Source organism: Aythya fuligula, chromosome 1 (genome assembly GCF_009819795.1).
Source record: "Aythya fuligula isolate bAytFul2 chromosome 1, bAytFul2.pri, whole genome shotgun sequence".
In the NCBI taxonomy this organism is placed as follows: Eukaryota; Metazoa; Chordata; class Aves; order Anseriformes; family Anatidae; genus Aythya; species Aythya fuligula.
In genome coordinates, this window is record NC_045559.1 from 14,083,166 (window position 1) to 14,097,118 (window position 13,953).

Consider the following 13,953-nt stretch of genomic DNA (forward strand, 5'->3'; position numbering starts at 1 on the left):
CTCAAACACAGCCTTCTCACAAGACACAAGGCAAAGCATCAGGATGTCAGCACAAATGTCGGGCTTCGGGGAATGTAATCAGCACCCTGATTCTCTTTTATCTGACATTATGCCAACACAACGCAAAATTAGCACTGAGCTAGGTGGACGACATTTAGGTGTGAAAGGAAAGCTAGCTCTCCTCTCCATTTGCCTCATTTTTTCCACTAATGAAATGAACTTAGTTGGAATGTCACTGGAGTATTCCAAGGCTCAATTAAGTGTCTCACTGTATTTATTGTGTCTCTCAAATGGCAGTAGAAAAGATTGCGAAACAGTAAGATTCTCAGGCAATGAGCTGAGGTGGCTGGGGGCATCAAATTGATGGGAGTTTTCTGGAAGAGCTTTTAGGCTATCAGCTGCTGTACACATCATCAAGAAAGGAGCTGGTTTATTCTGTAGAGGTGAACTCCCTGGATACTTCAGAAGGATACAGGATAAAATCACTCAGCAATTCTGAAAGAGGTTCCTGGTTAATATGTGCTACCACTTTATTATTTTGTCCGTTGTAATATAATACAAAATTCCTCATTTACATTCCTTAATTAATTTTGCATTCAGTAATCTAAAAATTCTTCAGCCACGAGGTACCTTGGGGGTGCTGAAAGCAATGGGGAGGCTTTCCTGGAGCAGCACCTGGGAGCAGGGGATATTGAGCATATCTGTGCTGCCATCTAACGGCCAGCATCTTCGGGGGGACTGCCCGGCGCTTGCTGGCAAGTGCAGCTTTGCATTTGCATTTATGGAGATGAAGGGAGGAAAAACAGTGCATAGGTAACCTCCTGCGCCTCTCAGAAACAGGAAAAAATCAAGAGGCTGAACCGCTGGTGCGTTAGCTTACACTGGAGAGCTATCGAGTTTGACAACTTTTCATTTGAATTTCTAAAGACTAAAGAGAAGCCACATCTGGGTAAATGTGGATGAGAAGTTTGCCTAGCATCTGAAAAGCATTTTCCAATGCAGTGCTTCCCAGGGACAGGCTGCTGCATTTCCCAGCTGGGACAGACACTAATTCCCTTCTTACCTTCTTAGGGACCAAGTGGGTGATGGTGACATTGTCTTCTCTCTTGGCATATGACTTCAGCTCGGGCTTTGAGGTGCGCTCAGTGATGGTATATACAGCCTCTCCCTATGTTCACTCCAATCTCTTTATTAGAACATTTTTAGTGGATTTCTATTCTTTCTAGTTTGCAGATCTGTAAAAATTTTCCAGATCTTTCTAAATTTCATAAACACGTGACCTTGTAGGATACAAGGACTTGAATTCAACAAGTGATCTCTTGAAGATCCCCTGGAAGTCTTCCAGGCATCTCAGGCTGAAAATCTCTGTTCCAGAAATACTCCTTTGGGGATTCAGTTCACTCCTAAACCCCCTTTCCCAAGAGTTGTTAATTGTCACTGTTTTCTTCTGTATCCCTCCCTCTCTATCATTATTTCCCTTGTAGTGTTTTGTTCAACCCATTGAATACCATGCCCAGAAAATACAATACTTTAAGCTTGGTCAGAGGAAAAAGATAATCTACTGGATCACACAGCTTAACATGAAGTAACCAGTCGTGCAATAGGAGACTCATGAGCATCTTCAGAGGTGACAGAACATGAAAGTGATCAACCCTAAAGGGACAGGACATTAGATTTAGGCCATCTTGGATGGCCTTTTCACCAAACACATTAAAATCTGATGAGACTATGGATTGCCAGGCTGGAGAATAAAGTCCCTGCTCCAAGAGGAACAAAGCAGGAACTCAGGAGGCCATTTGTACATTAACCATGAGCAAAAGTGTGCTGTGTGGGATGCAGGGAATGCAGGTAAAAATCTCAGATACTTAGATCCATGTCTAAGAGGGTGAGAGTTACAGCATCACAGAACATTCATGCATCTTGTCTGATCCTCTGCTCCAAGCAGAGTCACCTCCGGGGGCAGGCCTCTGTCCAGTCTGGTCTAATAAATGCCAGTGGTGAAGAGTACACAGTGCTTCTGAGCTCCAATGCTTAATTAGATCCATAAATGAGTCAATAATGAAGTAAATATTGACCAGGACAAGCTGATATTTGCGTGGCTCTACTCTCAAGGGAAACCATTCCCATGTCCTTACCGTACACTTTTAACTTGTAGATGTGTGCATAGAGGTCAAAATTTAATGTATTCATAGTGCTAACTTGTCACTGACATTGAGTTATATTTTTGCTCTACTTGGAGGGGACGTATTTCATTTAAGCTCACCCAACCTACCAAAGGGTCTTGTTTTGTTGCTTTTGTTGGTTTTGTGTGGGTTGGTGGGAGGGGTTGCTTTTTGTTTATTTTATTTTTAAAGTGACTTCCAAGCACTGCCAATCATGGTGGAAAGCAGGAAAATACTTAATATGTCTACTAAAAGTTTCTAAGCCATAAGACAAATGATCTCAAAGCCCAACTGTACTTAAATCTCATTATTTTTGAACCAGCCTCGTGTTATTTTACACCTTGATTCACTAGATTTTAAAACCAAGGACTGCAGTAACAAGCTAAAAAGAGCGCTCTTCCTGGGGTGTGGGAAAGAACACGCCAGCCAGATGTCGTCCCAGGCCAGAAAATGAAGTAGCGTGCAGAAGCGAAAACAAGCTGTCGGGCTGAGCTGCCTGATGCAGTGCCTGCTGGGCACCGAGCCAGGAAACAAACGCCTGAAGCAGAGAAGTTTCCCCAGTCCTTACTCCTGTTCTTTCCCTTTTCAGCATGCTTCTGCGAGGATTTTACAGAGGAGACTTCTGACCCGCAACCCGGCACTTAACTTGTCTTTCCCGTGTCTTCTCCTCTCCCCCAGATGACAGATGGCTGGTGTCAGCAAGAGGCTTTTAAGCAAAGGAATTTATAGAATACAACAGGAAGCAGAGGGAAACTTTAGCAACTGAATGATCATTACAAAAGGTTAAAAGAAGAGAAGCATTTCTGAAGACACAGTAGACCAGAAATGGTTTGTGTGCCCCTGTAGAGAAAGCCCCAGACCAACACTAATTGTTTGCAGGTTGTGGCAGCTAGATGAGAAGCCCAGGGATACCACCAAACTCCCCAGGGGAGCCAATGTTAAGTGAAGGCTCAAAATCACTGATCTGCTATAGTTTGTCAAGATCTGGGGGTCATCACAGAATGAATCGACAGAGAATCAAAAGGGGTTAAGCACCAAGACCCAGGACTTCACTGCCTGAGGTAAGGAGAGCTGTGGCAGATGTGTTACTAGAAAAATGTGTTTACTTGGTATGCTACAGCTATTAGAAATCAATATAATCATTTTCTTGGGACTGGTCAGTACTTTCACCTAGAAGATAAGCAGCAGTTACTCAAACCAGGTGTAACTTCTCTCTCCGTGGATCCCCACCCATGTGGTCTCACTGATCCTGGCTCTTGTGGTATGCAGGGATTAGTCCACCCCAGGGGCAGGCCAGCTCCATCCAGAACTACCAGTTGTCCCAGGATCCCAGTTATGTCCCCTTTACCAGACAGAAGCAGAGGAGTTTGTCCACTGTGCTGTCAGATCTCCAGCAGCTTCATCAAGCACTAAGCCCGTCATAATTTTGCCTGGGCTGTCTGACATGCTAAAATCCCAGACAAATCACCGAGGACACAGTGTCACAGTTGGCTTTTGTTGATCTAGGCATGTGCTACTGCTACTGCCCTGCTCCCATCAGCTCCCCTATGTCAGCACTAGCGCTTATGTATCTGCACAGTCAGCTGCACCAGCCAGCTGATTCAACCCTCTCTAAGGCCACACAGTTACCAGTACCAAAAAGTGCTCGGGGGTGCCACTATGGGGCCCGAAAGGGCAGCCCGCAGTAGCTTGGCATATTTAGTTCAGGAAACCCACACCACAACTGTGTGTGCAAAGTAAATCTGGTGCATCTCAGCCCCACGATGACACTTTGTGTGCACAGTCCGAAGAACCCACCCAGTGCTTGCACAGTAGATCCAAAGCACCCCAGGTGTATCAGATGTGAAGGGCACGTGCTCTGAAGTCCACCTCTGTGTGACCACTAATTCTACCTCATATGCACAGGATGCAATGGACAACTCTGGCCACCTGGACAGCACACACCAAATGTGCCCAATGCTCCCTACATAGAAGAATTATCTCAGGGAAGGTCAGATCTATCTAGGGCAACAACAACTGCACCCATCCTTTTGTCTGCAACATCCCAAATTTCCTACCTTTACCTCCCTGTATACTCAGGATGGTCCTGACAGCAGAGGGGCTATTGCATCAGGTGAGTCTCATGCAGGTGAGTCAGCTGCAAATGCTATCCATGGAAGGGAAGAGAGATAACTTTAACTATGAAGCTTCTTAATCTGACAACAAAGCCTTCCATACATTTGGAAGTTGAAGCAATTCAGATAGACATATGCCAAAAATGTTTAAGTAGGAGGGTCATCCATTGTTTTTACTTGGGGGGCTGCCTCCATTTCAGAATTCAAATGAAGATCTGAGTATCTTCTTCAGTGAAGCAATGTTTGGCCTTGATCAAGGCATTTCTGTGTAAAATGGTTTGTGTGCAGAGACTGTGTATCACCACATGTAAAATCTAGGCAGCCCAGACAGACAGGCTTCAGCAAACCTTCCTGCTGTGTTTAAGGAGCGCTTGCCCCTAGCTGTTCTCTCCACCTCACTGCCAGGGGTTGCCAAGCCTGTCACGGGGCTTGCAGAAAGGAGTTTGCCACTAGCATATAAAATGTCTTGAATTGTCATAAACTGTCAATTAAAACAAGTATACCCAGGACCTGGCACAGAGGATTCAGCCTAATGATTCCTGTGAGCATGTAAGCTTCAGCAGAGGAGCTGGAATGGAAGAGAGGAGCCACAGCTGGAGAGAAGTAACTTAAACCAAAGGCAGGGGACTAATCAGAGTGCATTTGTGAGTGTCCTCAGATGGTTCACAAAGTGGTCTGGCTTTTAGCTGTCATAAAATGTGTTGTGTGAGTGTAGGATAATTACCATTAAATGGCTGAAAAAAAAAAAAAAAAAAAAAAAGTATTCCAAAGTTTAATTAGTTTTGTATGAAACTAGACACAGTTTTAGCTGAATCTTCCTGAGTGCGAATGAGTTTCAGATTCAAGGTTGGTATTGTTCATCATGGAAAGTTATGTATAGATATTAGCAACATTACTTAAATGCTACGGAATGAAGAGAAATAAACTTCAGCTCACTGTGAAATACATGTATGTGCACTGCACTGAACGTGGTCTTACCCCAATGTATTTTTTATTCCCTCGGTTTTCATTTTATAGACGTTTTATTTCAGGAACAGGAACATTCATGAGAAACATGGGAATGGGTCCCAGAGAGAGGATATTCTCCCTTGTTTTCCTGTGTAATATAAGAGGAGGAGAAATGAAAACAATGAGCAGCCAAGCTGCACCCTTTTGCTCTGCACAACTTCCTGAAATTTCTCCTGAGCAAGATAAACTGTGCTACAGCAAAAAAAAAACAGCTCACGGTTAAAATGGCATCTGTTAGTTGTGCTGCAGAACTCCAAAACAGTCGCATTTTCACCCCCATCTGCTTCTTTAGGATAAATTGCTTTGTTACCCAGGTGTATAATTAGATATAAAGGGGCAATTTAAGACAAACGTCCTCCTAGCTTTTACTAGCCTCACCAGAGAAACAATAGAAGTCCTGTTTTAACCTAAGGAAGGACAAAAAGCACTAAAAGCTGCACAGGAAACAACCCAGGATTGCACAGGCTTGGGGCTGAATGTTTTGAAGGCTGCAAGCAGATGTCTCCCCGGGAAGCAGCAGAACCAGCTGCTCTTCGTTGCCGCCCTTGAGCAGAAGCCGACCTTCACCCGTGGCAGCGCGTGTGTGTCAGGGCCCTGCCGGCCCCGCCAGCCAGACCGACCAGGTCAGATTAACCAGTTTGAACCGCGCGTTTGCAATAAGCCACGGGAACTTTCCTGAAGGGGATTAGCGAGTTCCCGCAGAGCCTGCCCTGATCTGACAGCGGCTCTGAGGGCAGCCCTGGCATTGGAGCAGCGACGAGCAGCTGAGAAGGGGGAACGTCTTCATCGGACTCCGACCGAGAATGTCGCAGACAGAGCGGCACTCGGCATGGGGCATTGCCAGCAGCAGGTTTCCATTCCCAGCCCAGCTGCAGCTGCCTGTCACTGCCTCCGGCCAGTGCCCAGAGGAATAAAATCGGGGCGCTGCGTCACCGGGTCGGAGCACGCAGAAGGCTCTGGCAAGGCAGCGAGGACGACCCGCTGACAGGGGCCCCGAGGGAGTTGCTAAACCCCAAAGATGATGACTGTCTGCAGTCTAAGAAGCTCTTCCCTTCCCTGAGTCTGGATCTGTTTTCACTTTAAGCCAGTTTTACATTCTGGACTGAACTGGGGTTTAGATGTATTTTATGTGGCCTACGCCACCCACTGTGTCTCATCAGGGATGACAGTTCCTGCCACAAGTAGTTTACAGCTCAAGAGTGACTGCAGATTCCCAGAGACCAGAGCAAAGCCTGCTCGCTTCTTTCTTTCCACGATTTTTCCCATGACTGGCCAGATCACTCGGCAGCTCTTAGGCCCCTTCCCTGCCTCGTGGCAACATCGGCTCCTCCATACAGGCTGAACAGGCTTTCTGCACTTTCTTTGGAGTCTGGAACGTCTTTATGAATCTCAGAGCTATGCAAAAGGTACAGGGAGCTTGTGCAACCCTGCTGGCTGCTGCCACCACCCAGGACAAGGGGCGATGGTCTGTGAAAATGACAAAGCGGGAGATGGTGGTGGCAGTGTCCAGAAGGAACCTCAGCAGAGGGTTGAGTTGTAGCAGCCACCACGTCTTGCCACATCTCTGCTCAGGGCACCTCGTTTTCTCAGACTTGCCGCTTGCATCCTGCTGCCACCGGTCTGTACAATTCCACAAATTAAAGGGATTTTGCTTGTTTGTTTGTTTTTCCTAGGTGAATCTAAGGGAGTTAGGAACACAATTCCCAAGACCTTCGCTTCCCCAGTCTGTCATCTACATGCAGATTACTGCTCTGTGTGCATACAGAGCATGCAGAGCTAGTACAGCACACGCCTTATTACCTTCTTGTGAAGTTCAGCAGTTTGCAAAGGCATCAAACAAAAGCCGGATGCAGCCTACGTCTCACCAGGAACTGACGTGCTACAAACCACGAGGTAGAAATCAAACATGACAGCTTCACCTCCTTGATAAAAACAGAGTGGTCTCTTTATATCTCATCCACTGATTAGAGATACGTGGCTTGGGACAGCAGAGCTGTAGAGGGACTAGTGTAATCTGAAATCCTATACATTTTTAACCTGCTCAGCCCTGCCCCCTTATAAAACAGGCATTTCAGCCGCTGTTTCTGTTAATTGGATGTGCTCTTAAATGTAAATGAGAAAAAACACATTAAAGCCTCTCGAGATTCCAGATAAGATTTACAGCTGGTATATATAAGTGAAATGTCACTCCGGCCAAAGGAATTGCTCTGTTCCTCCTTCTTCTGCCACTGCAATCTCTGAACTTGACCCTACATTTCCATACTCCCACAGCGAGTTTAGCGTGGAGTATAACACATTGCTGCAATCCCACCTCAGCAGCGGGGTGCTCACCTCCCTGGAGACTGGCACAGGGGTAGGCTCCCATCTCAGCCTGCTCTTGTGCTGGCTCTGGCTCAGATTTCCTGCTGCTAAAACCCTTGCCCTTTCCTTGGGATACTTGCATGTTTAGTGGGCTGGAGGGAAAAAGAGACAGGGAGTGTCTCGCCTGGGTGGGAAGGGAGGCCTGAGTTCCTGTCATTTCCCCTGTGAATATTTCAAGATTTTTTTTTAGTAGAAATCTTTACAGGATGGGTTGGGCCATTTTATCGGAATTGCACCAGATTTCAGCAGGACGGTTTTCAGTGAGGTCCTTTCCCAAATGGGGCCCTGGGCCACAGCCTGAAGACATTGCTTCCCTGGAGCCGAGCACAGAAGATTCAGGCATATTGCTGGGAGGAGGAGGGACTGTTCGCTCTTACTGGAGAAGAAGGAGAGGGTTTTGCTTTCATTTAAGAAATAAAACACAGACCTTGACTGGTGACAGGCCATATTGATGGTGCAAATCTCCAGGTCACCTGCATGACAAGGGCAAACTAGGAAAGGCTACAAGCTTGAGAGGGGATATAATTTGCTTCTGTCTCAGCTGTCCCTCAAAAAAAAAAGGAGTGACTCTGCTCACAGTAACAAATGACAACCTCTTCCCACAGCCACCAGCAGGCACATTTGACTTGATGTCCTTTTCCTAACTAGGTGATGCCTTTTTCCCAACTAAATATTTCTTCTGCCAGGGTTTTTTTTTGTTCCCCCAGCAGATCCCTGAGGGCTCACTGACCTTTTCCCCACACCTCCCATGTCACACACTTCATCACGGCACAGGCAAGCCTGGATTGCTCACGCTGGTACTCACCAGTATCCAGCTCATTCCTTTATAAGCACTGAGAGCATGAAGGCACTTGAAATTTCTAAACAGCCTTTGCTTTCCCAATCTCTCCCTTTTCAGCCTCACACTCCAAACCGAACAACAACCAGCTAAGCAAAGAGGAAATAACAGCTCCTTCCTACAACCCCACCCTCCCGCACAGGGAACTTGCCTTCTCCAGGGCTGGCTTTGGGCATGGGCCAGCGCTAGGGCTGCCGGGCATTCCCCGTCTGAGCTAGTGTTACTCACCTGTTGCCGTCAAAGTGAAGGAAAAGATTGGGAGGCAGATTATCTCAGCAGAATCCCAGGAAACTGCAGCAGGAGAGCAGCTCTGTGGCAGCTGAGATGGCTTATGCTTTTCTCTTCAAGCTGATTTATATAAATCCTCTGCATTTCACATACCTGTTCAGATTTCCTGGAGATTTTATGTGACTCATGACAGCACAGAGTAGACATAATGTCTCAATTTGGGATATTTTTAGATACAGCCTCTTGGGGAAGAGCATTTAAGGATGACATTATTGTTTGCTTGTTTTTTTCACTTGAGTGCCCCAAATATCCTCTAATAATCTGAATTCATCCCATCTGATTGATTGCACCATCTACAGTTTTGGGAAACAAAACTAAAGATGGCATTCAGAAAAGTTAGTTCACTTAGATATATATATTGTATTTGTTAAAAAAAAAAAAAAAGATTTCTTAATATGCAAGCATGAATGGCATGGACAAGAAGTGTTCAACTGTTTCAGGTTTCATGTGAGCTCAGGCACCCAGGCAGATGTGCAAAAGTAGAGGGTCTATGCCCTCGGAGACAGAACATGTTAGGGGAAGGGAAGGTGCTGTGTCAAAGACAGACTCTATCAGAGAGCACTTGTTTGAAGGGAAATACAATAAAGCAAAGAAATCAGAAGGGCTCCAAGTATTTTCAAACAGAAAAAAATAAAATAAAATTACCAAGAGGAGAGCTCAAATGGCAAAGGATTAGAGGATTAGTCAGCATGAGGGAGGGAGGGCAGAGGGAGGAATGACATACATTGGCAGGACTATGGAGCAGAAGAGGTTTTTAACCTCTACACTAATTTTACTGTGCATCAAGGCCCCTACTTTCTGTTCCTATCTAAAATAGCTAAAACTGAATCCTGGGTGAGCTGAGTGAAGTAAGGCCACATCTTTTGCCAGGTCTTCCCATGGCCTGGTTGTTGGAATCCCATCGCTGCAGTCTACCTTCCTGCTGGGTGCATCTTATCTTGGTGCTTACAAAGCCCATGTGGGAGAGCAATACTGATCACTTCGACATTTTCTGGGCTCTCCCTTGCCCAGAAGTTTCCTGTCTGTGAGGATGCCAGAACTCCTTCTCCTGTTCTGCCCATAACTTGACACCTGAAAGGTCTGCCTTCCTGCTTGGGCAGCTGCAAAGAATTAGCCCAACTGAGGTTCAGTCACATTGTGAAACAGTGCAGAGACAATTTTTTTTCCCTTTTTTATTATTCAGTCCACTCGAGCTTCAGAAAACTCTTGAATTAAAGCCCTAAGAATAAGTGTTGAAATTGACTTTAGGGTCAGTGCTGCCTGTGGCAATCTTGTTTTTATTGGTGTAGATTTTTCCTGGTTAATAGTGTCCTGAGAGGTCATAATTTTATTTTTTCCTGCCATCCAGAGGTCCTTGGAATATCTTTGGTTTTTCACGTTAAGTTAAATAATTTCCCAAGACTTAAAAGTGTCTTTTATTTCCCTTACAGAAGACTATAGGTATTCTTTCAGAGGAATCACCTGTTTATTTCAGATGGTTTTGCTCCTTCGCAAATACACCAGTTGTCCCAATATCAATCTAAACAGCATTTTGTGTGTAAAATTTTCCTTTCCACTACATTTTCTGGCTGTAATGGTACTCACAGATTTTAAGTATTTGCTTAGACTAAAACATTTTATAAAATAAGCTTTCTCTTCTGCTCTTTGGTCTTTTTTCTTTCACATTACTTCCAAGAGTTGTAACAATTCAACACTGGCCTTGAAAACTTCTGAAGTGTTCATAAGTTCCAGAAAAAAAGGCAAAATTATCAAACATTCCCCATACAAATGAGAGGTTTCTCAAGTAATTTCTATAGCATTATCCTTACAATCATATCTGGAAAGGACCTCAAAAAGTATCCAGCCCAATATTTTCCAAAGAAAGGATCAGCTATGCGCTGTAGATATGATAATCTCTTAGCCAGTTTCAGCAAGGACAATTACTTTTGGATGACCAAGTCAGAAAGTATTTCTCGCTGGACAAAGTGGCAGATTATTTATTTATTGCCCTGTCGCTGATTATTTTTAGTAGTTCTCATGTTTCATTTGCAGAGTGGGCTGGAATTGGTCTGAGGTGGACTGAATTATTCCTGCATACAAAGGGATTTGGTTTCATGCCTGGCAGGAAGCAATATAAGCTGCAAAGAAAACCTCCCAGTGGAGGCAAAGGCAACCTTGCTACTTCTTCCACTGTCTTCTTCAATAGTGAACAGCGTGCACACCTCCACCTGCCTGTCAGCCTGCCAGGGCTGGTGTACAAGTCCACCCCATGGTCTGTTCCCTTCCCTATCCAGTCTGCCATGCTTTCAACCCAGGGCATGCTTGCCCTTCTCTGGGGACAAGGGCTAGCACCAATACAAACCTGGCTCCAAGGATCATTACCATTATTAATAACCACAAAATAAAAGCAAGAGACAATGTACTGGACAGAGAACAAGATGGAGAGAAGTGCAAGTCATCCTAATGTCATAGGGAAAGGCTTTGTAGTGATCCCAGACCTGCTTGCCATCCTTCTCCTGACTGTATCCACCCTGATACAGATCACCTACAAACAGAAAACACAAAGCCCTTTTTAGTCGTCCATCGCTTTACAGGAAATAAATAATGGCAGAGTCACTCAGTAACACATCACAGAAGTTGTGCTAATTGCTTTCACTGAACCTCCAGGTTTCCTTATCAAACCTGCCAGGCTGAAACACCCGCAAGTCTATAAACCAGTAAATAATTAGCTTCAAAATCCTCCCTCTTGCATCCCCTAATGCCCCTTTTGCCCACAACGGGGAACAGCCAGAAACACGCAGCTGAGCAGCAACTCTCAGGCTTTCTGCCGAGAACCCTTTCTCTCTCTGTGCCTCCTTGAAGTTCACTTTAAATCAATTTAACACTTAAAAGAACAAAAATGAAGATATATAAAACCGGCTCGACAGAGGCGGCTGGGACATCCAAGCCAGGCGGGCTGTGCTCCCCGCCCCGGCAGGAGCGGGGCCCGCTGAGGCGGGCCATGGCAGGCTGCCAGGGCGGGAGGCCCACATCGCGCTCCCTCCTGACCTTCAAAGCGTCCCCGGGAGCCTCAGCTGCTCACTGGGGCTTTCCGCCTGAGGGCCCCACGTTTTAAATACAGTGGTTTTTGTTGGTTTATTCATTTATTTATTTATTTGGTAACGCTTTTGCATTTTTATTTCTCCTTTGAAGGAAGGCGCTGAGGGCTGGCACTCGGTGAGAGCTCCCGGCTGGAGGAACCGCCGCCCTCTGAAATGCCTCAGACAGGTCCTGCGAGAAACCACGGCGAGATGCTCTCCTTCCCGAGAAACATCTGCCTTCACTCGCTCCCCTCTGTGGTTTAATTAAAGCATTTTGCACACAGCTTGCAGTTCTGCCGCTTTCTGCAGCAGAAACTCTGTCAGCTCCAAGATCTTGCCTTAGGAGTGCGATGAGTTCAGGTGTTTGCCTGGGCATCAGGGCTCACCCCTCTTTTTAATTTTACCAGGTTAAACATGCTTTAACGCGCAAAATCTCCTTAATGAAGCTGTGCATTCTTTGCAAACCCAGCTCTTTCAAGACCACGCGAGCACCTTATCTTTTCAATTATCTTGTTTTTTGACAGAGCCCCAATACCTGTCTGTGAGAGGGTGTTTACACAAGAAACACCAGTCCTCAACAGGCTTCTCAGTCCTGCCTCAGAACAGTCACTGCAAGCCTGCAGTTAAGGGTGGTGAGTGGGGTTTTGCCCTTGGCAAATAGTTTGTGTGCTTACCTAGGCCTTGCCACCATCTTTTCCATCGTGTCGGTGTGTGCAAGTCAGAGCTGACTGGTTTATCAACACAGAGAAAAAGCTGAAACACAACCCACACAGCTGCCTGCTCGTAACACAGAAACACGCTTAATAAGCAGCTTTCATCAATCATTGTTGCCTGGCTTCCAGCTTGTCCCCACCGGCAGATGGAAACAGAACAGCAGGTCTCTCCATGAGTCCTTGCTCCTTTCTGAAAGGTTTCCCTTCCCTCCAAGAGCTGTTTGGTAGCAGGGACTTCCTCGGGAAACCCAGCAGTGCAGGGCAATAATGATAGTCTTCGCATATTGCTATTGATATGACTCCTGCAGTGGTCATCCTCCTTCACACCTTCTCTGTTGCTGCCTTGCTATGCCTACGTGACTAGGATGCAGAGGGGTATTTGGGTGCTTGAGACACTCCTGTGCAGCAGCAGAGAGTTAAAGAACTAAGGCCAGAAGAACTGCATCCCTCTGAGGCAGGCGGAGCGCTGAGCCAGCTGCATGCCCTGCCCCTCAGAGGTTTTACCCACACTCCATAGCTCTGTGTATACAAATTAAAATTAACTTATTAAAGTAAATTAAACCTGTCTGAGACCATTCTCTGGCACAGAATGCCCCACACCCTTACTATTGAAGTCTCAGCCTCCAAAGCACTGTGGCTTCACCAGGCTGCCCACTGGGAATGGGGCCTGGCACGTTTTAATTCCCAAATCATACTTGAGCATCGTTTGGGAGATCATGTTTGCCTCAGGCCAAAACCAGGCCAGAAGCTACTGTGCTGGTAAAGATGATTTATCTCCACTACCCAAGAAACCTCCCTGATGCTGTTTAGTTTAGTGGTGTTGACAAAGGACATTTGTCCACTCAGATTTACTTCCCTACTGGACTGTGAAGCCAACAGAGGTGAGATTTCACCCTAAATTGCAGGGGGAAAGGGGGGGGGGGGGTGTTAACCTGTTAATTCATCGTCCCTAACACAGAGAAAAGATTCCCATGGAGATAAATTATTTGTGGAATTCTCAGATGAATTTGAGTTTAAAAAATCCCATTTAATCTATCAGTGTGAGCAAATTTACCATGCCACAAGACACAGTTCTATACATAAAATATCCCATCTGGCTTTCTCCATGTTTGGGACAAACAGCTGGCACAGAAAGTATGTTACTGACATACACTTTGTTTTATTTTTTCCAGAAACAAGTGCCTGAGAATGCAGACCTGCCACAGCAGATCAGAAAGTGGTCCATCTTGCTGCGTGTTCTTTCTGGGCACTGCTCAGTCCCTTTAGCAGTTCTCTGTGCATGTGACTCTGCTTTCAGAAGAGGGAGCATCAGCCCTGCAGAAAGCAGTCAGCCATTAGGAAAGTCTGTTTCCAGCTGAGGCACAATTTGTCCTTTGAAATAAGGCACAATGTTGGTAAATAGGTCTTCTA

General features: G+C 45.8%; 1 protein-coding gene across 1 annotated transcript in view; it reads left to right on the top strand.

Annotated features, from left to right (window-relative positions):
- LHFPL3 (LHFPL tetraspan subfamily member 3) overlaps positions 1-13,733 on the top strand; it is a 261,929-nt gene extending 248,196 nt beyond the window's left edge. The window contains exon 4 of the mRNA XM_032180570.1: positions 13,716-13,733. The gene's annotated coding sequence lies outside the window, so the exon portion shown is untranslated. The remainder of the gene's footprint in view (positions 1-13,715) is intronic.
- Positions 13,734-13,953: the final 220 nt, after the last annotated feature.